Source organism: Nerophis ophidion, linkage group LG08 (genome assembly GCF_033978795.1).
Source record: "Nerophis ophidion isolate RoL-2023_Sa linkage group LG08, RoL_Noph_v1.0, whole genome shotgun sequence".
NCBI classification, from domain to species: Eukaryota; Metazoa; Chordata; class Actinopteri; order Syngnathiformes; family Syngnathidae; genus Nerophis; species Nerophis ophidion.
Window position 1 is genome coordinate 27,193,998 of NC_084618.1, and position 6,061 is coordinate 27,200,058.

Here is a 6,061-nt window from a genome sequence, read left to right on the forward strand (position 1 = left end):
AACCAATCCGCACATGGCACCTCGTCTAGCTCCGCCCTTTTAGGTACCCTACTACCGCACTCGGTACCCAGAAAGGTGGATCCGTAGTCAGCCGTGTTTGCCACGCCGACGGCAAGACGAGCGTGTGCGGCCACGGCCGACTGCTTCTGCCGCTGCGTGGAGACTAATCCCAAACGAGGTAAACGAGGAAGCCTCAGCTGCACAGACGAGAAAGACCATGTGTGCATTTAGAGCGCTCCAATGAACGCTCTCGCGGGGAACACGACCCACTTCCTGCTCAACCCTGACATGGACCTCCGCCAAGGCCTGACAATCCAAAACCTGTCCCTTTTGATTCAACAGAAAGATGTGTTCCACTCCTGTCCTGTAGGTGGCAGTAATGCACATTACAAGCATTCACACACCCCACACAACTTGTCTCCACCGCAGCCTTATCTGCTGGTTGGGGTGGGTCACTGCCCCACAGCCAAGAGTGAAAATAAAGTCCACCATTTATACTTTTATCTGGATTTGCACCAACATGTAACATCCACTACCTTTACAAAAGTAGTACACAAGACAATAAAAGTAGAACATACTGTACGCAGCCACTTCACAATACACAGCTACTAGTATAAAGCTCTACACCATGGGTAGGGAACCTATGGCTCTCGAGCCAAATGTGGCTCTTTTGATGACTGCATCTGGCTCTCAGATAAATCTTAGCTGACAATGCTTAACACGATAAGAAATGATTATATCCGCTGGTAATCTGTCAGGTTCAAATACTGATGACATCTATTAAACAGACGAGAAGCAAGGAATCATGCAGAGACAGAGTTCAATTTGGCTCTGTTTCCTAGTTACAGATCCAAACTACATTCTAAAAGTCCAGCCTGCGCGTGCTTCCTCTATTTATTTGGGAGGTTCCTTTTTACATCTCTGAAGCTGTCGCTGAGGGAAGGGGGTAATCTCGACAACTGCAGTTATATTTGATACAATATATGATTGTACAAAAATGCAAATGTGTTGACGCCGGTGATATCGCCTTGTCTCTGCTCTGTCTTCTGCAGCAGGCCATTCCTGGACACAGACACTAATACCAGACAGGCTTGCAATCTTTTTAATTGCCAGCTTTGCACAGACAAAGAAAAATACCACTTCAGCACAATTGACAATAATTCTAGCAACGGCCCTTAAGCATAAAAGTTGTGTGATAATATATAAATATTTATTCTAACATAATTGCAGTGTTAAAAAGAACATTCAAAATATAAAACATTCTCATGCATTTTAATCCATCCAACTGATTTCTACCACACCTGTTGAAAAAAATCGCATTATGGTAAGAAGTGTTTTATTTATTATTGAATAAACGTCTTATTAAAAAGAATAAGAGACTTATTATACTTCAAAAATGTTGGTCTGAAAAATATTATATGGCACTCACGGAAATACACTTTTAAATGTTTGGCCAATTTGGCTCTCCCAGCTAAAAAGGTTCCCACCCCCTGTTCTACACGATACACAGCCATTGGCCAAGTTGTACTGTTCAGTAAACAGTCAGTATAAAAGGAGTACACAACCAGTGCATAAGTAGTATACAGGCAGTGTATGAGTAGTACACAATAGGTACAAAGTCAGGACACAAGTAGTACACAGGCACTGTAACGAGTAGTGTAGAGTCAATACACAAGTAGTACACGGCCAGCACAGAAGTGGTACATAGCTAGTACAAGAGTAGTGCACAGGCACTGTATGAGTAGTACACAGTCAGTACAAAAGTAATACACTGACACTGTAAGGAGTAGTGCAGAGTCAATACACAAGTAGTACACGGCGAGTAAAGAAGTAGTACACAGCCAGTACAAGAGTAGTACACAGGCACTGTATGAGTAGTACACAGTCAGGACATAAGTTGTACGCAGGCACTGTAAGGAGTAGTGCAGAGTCAATACACAAGTAGTACACAGCCAGTACAAAGGTAGTACCCAGGCCCTGTAATAGTAGTACACAGGCATTATATGAATAGTACACAAAAGGTACACAAGCAGCTCACACATAGTGGACAGTCAACATAGACGTAGTGCATTCCCAGTGCGCACATAGTACCCAGCCACTACATGAATAGTACACAAGTAGTAGACAGTCAGCACACATCTAGTAGACAGCCAATACACACATAGGACCCAGTCGGTACATGAATAGTACACAAGTAGTAGACCGTCAGCACACATCTAGTAGACAACCAATACACACATAGGACCCAGTCGGTACATGAATAGTACACAAGTAGTAGACAGTCAGCACACATCTAGTAGACAACCAATACACACATATGACCCAATCAGTACACAAGTAATACCCAGGTAGTTTATCAGTTGTACAAAGGCAATACACAAGCGGAAAAGAAAACCTACACAAGTAGTACCCAGCCAATACACCGGTAGTACACGAGGAGCACCAAGGTAGTATATCAGTTGAACAGTAATACACAAGTAGCACCCAGCCAGTGCACAAGTAGTACCCAGTTAGTGTAGTGTATCAGGTGTAAACAGACATTAGTAGTACCAAGCCTTTACTCAAGTAGTACCTCGGTAGTAAATCAGTTGTTCAAAGGTAGTACACAATTAGTAGACTGGCAATACACACTCAGCACCCATCCAGTACACAAGTAGTACCCACGTAGAATATATCAGTTGTACACAAGCAATACAAAAGCGAAACACAGGCATTACACAAGAAGTACCCAGCAGGTACACAAGTAGTATCCAGCCAATACACCGGTAGTACCGGGCTCGTACACAAGGAGCACCCAGGTAGTATATCAGTTGTACATAGGCATTACAAAAGTAGAACCCAGCCAGGGCACAAGTAGTACCCAGTTACTATATCAGGTGTAAACAGACAGTAGTAGTACCAAGCCATTACACAAGTAGTACCTAGTTAGTAAATCAGTTCTACACTGGCAGTACATAAGTTGTATAAAGGCAGTACACTATTAGTAGACAGCCAATACGCGTGTAGCATCCAATATATCAGTTGTAGACAAGTAGTTCAGGGGCAGTTCACAAAGAGTACCCAGGTAGTATATCAATCAAATTTGACTTATATAGCCCTTAATCACAAATGTCTCAAAGGGCTGCACAAGCCACAATGACATCTTCGACTCAGAAACCCTATATCGGTTTTACACAGGCAGTACACAAGTAATACCCAGTTAGTATTTTAGTTGTACATAGGCAGTATACAAGTAGTACCCAGGTAGTATATTAGTTGTACACAGCCATTACACAAGTAGTTCCCAGCTAGTGTATCAGTTGTACACAGGCTGTACACAAATAGTACTCAAGTGGTATTGCAGTTGTACATGTGCAGTACACAGGGGGTACACAAGTAGCACCCAGGTAGTATATTGGTTGTACACAGGCAGTACACTAGTAGCACACAAGCAGTATATCAGTTGTACACAAGTAGTACACAGGCAGTATATCAGTTGTACACAAGTACTACACAGGCAGTAAACAAGTAGTACTCAGGTAGTATATCAGTTATACATGGCCAGTACACAAGTGGTACCTAGGTAGTAAATCAGTTGTACACAGTCAGTACACAAATAGAACTCGGGTAGCATTTCAGTTTTTACATGGGCAGTACACAAGTAGCACACATGCGGTATATTAGTTGTACACAAGTAGTACACGGGCAGTATCTCAGTTGTACACAACAGTACACAAGTACTATACAGGCAGTACACAAGTAGTACTCAGGTAGTATCTCAGTTGTACACGGGCAGTACACAATTAGTACCTAGGTAGTATATCAGTTGTACACAAATAGTACTCAGGTAGTATATCAGTTTTACATGGGCAAGGCAGTACACAAGGATTACCCAGGTATTATATTAGTTTTACACAGGCAATACACAAGTAGCACACAAGCAGTATATCAGTTGTACACAAGTAGTACACAGGCAGTATATCAGTTGTACACAGGTATTACTCCGGTAGTATATCAGTTGTACACAGGCAGTATATCAGTTGTATACAAGTAGTACTCAGGTAGTATATCAGTTGTACACGGGCAGTACACAAGTAGTACCTAGGTAGTAAATCAGTTGTACACAGGCAGTACACAGATAGTACTCAGGTAGCATTTCAGTTTTACATGGGCAGTAAACAAGTAGCACGAAAGCAGTATATCAGTTGTACACAAATAGTACAGAAGTAGTACCTAGGTAGTAAATCAGCTGTACACAGGTAGTACACACATAGTACTCCGGTAGCATAGCAGTTTTACATGGGCAATCCACAAGTAGTACACAGGCAGTACACATGTAGCACACAGGCAGTATATCAGTTGTACACAAGTAGTACACAGGCAGTACACAAGTAGCAAGTTGTACATAAGAAGTACACAGGTAGTACACAAGTAGTATATCAGTTGTACTCAGGCAGTACACAAGTAGTATACAGGCTGTATATGAGTGCAGTCAGAGTTAGGGTCAGAGTAGGATTGAAAGAGCATGGGAAAAAGCAGGAAACTCAATAAAGTTCAAAGTGCAGGAAGTGGAATAAAAAGGGGAAGTATTGATAATTGACATTCGACTAAGTCCTTCCTCTTCTTCCTCCTCCTTTTCTGTGCTGCCACAGCTCGTTAATTTACGATCCTAGCGAGGAGGCCAAGGAGGTGACACAACGCCTCCTCATCTCTTTTTTTTGTTTTGTTTTCCTTTCCGATTGGTGCAAAATAGACCTGCTTTGTTGTCCGAATGAAATGTCGTTGTACTTGTGCAGTGACAATAGAGCGCTTCTTCTTTCTTGGCATATATCTTGGCATGACGAAATATATCTGTGGTGAAATGGTTCTGACAAAATGAAATAAAATGTTGTGTATATATGTATGAATGTGTGTGTATATATATATATATATATATATATATATATATATATATATATATATATATATATATATATATATATGGGGTGGCGACTTGTCCAGGGTGTATTCTACCTTCCGCCCGAATGCAGCTGCGATAGGCTCCAGCGACCCCCCACAACCCCAAAAGGGACAAGCGGTACAAAATGGATGGATGTATATATATACATATATATATATATACATATACGTATGTAGATATACTTGTATGTATATATATATCTGTATATATATGTATGTTATGTATATATACGTATATATGTATTTGTGTATATATGTATGTTATGTATATATACGTATATATGTATGTATATATATATGTATGTATGTATAAATATGTATATATATATATATATATATATATATATATACACATACATACATACACAGTATATATACTTAACTATATTCGACCATGCACCACGCTGAGTGATGTTAAATGTTACGTAATAGAGTGTAATTATAAGAAGTCATGTGGCGAAAGATCCACAAAAATTCATTACATTTCATTAAAAAGTTTTTGTCTGATATAATCATGTTGACGTGTATTGTAAGATTCAGAAATGTGTCACAAAAACAAGTGAAAGGTTTTTACAGAGCAAGTATACAAAGCGGGGCCAATATTGACCCACATTGGATTGATGTTAGCGTCTTTAATCGGTGACAGCGAGTACCTAAGTGAGTGAAAAAGTGAAAGTGAAAGGTCGACTCACCTGTCAGAGAGAAGTGACTTCTGCTTCCTTCAGTGTGATGCTGTCAGCATCCTGCGCTCGGCTGCTGTGTGCTCGCCTCCTCCTTACATCACGCAGCACTGTAGTAGCATCCTGGCTCCGCCTCCTCTTCCTCCTCCTCCGGGTCTCACGCTCACTTTCACAAACGTGTCCGCTCACATCTCATCAGTGGGACGAGGCCATGAAAAGCCACTCTTGTTCGGTGCTCAGCCTCCATCTTTGTCCTTTTTTTACACCCACCTCTTTATCAAAAATAAATGTATTTTCAGAAAATACATAATGCCAATTGAAGACCTTTTTAATATGTATTGCATATAATTGTAGCTCGATACAGTATATTACAGTAAGAAAATAAAAGAAAAATATTGCAAATTATAATTTATTTTTAAATAAATTCACGGAGTTGCCAAAAA

The 6,061-nt window shown here is 40.5% G+C and overlaps 1 protein-coding gene across 1 annotated transcript in view; it reads right to left on the minus strand.

The window, feature by feature from the left end:
* The window catches only part of rph3aa (rabphilin 3A homolog (mouse), a), a 60,172-nt gene extending 54,455 nt beyond the window's left edge, over window positions 1–5,717 (minus strand). Inside the window, exon 1 of the mRNA XM_061908156.1 lies at window positions 5,631–5,717. The gene's annotated coding sequence lies outside the window, so the exon portion shown is untranslated. The remainder of the gene's footprint in view (window positions 1–5,630) is intronic.
* Between the last annotated feature and the right edge of the window lie 344 nt (window positions 5,718–6,061).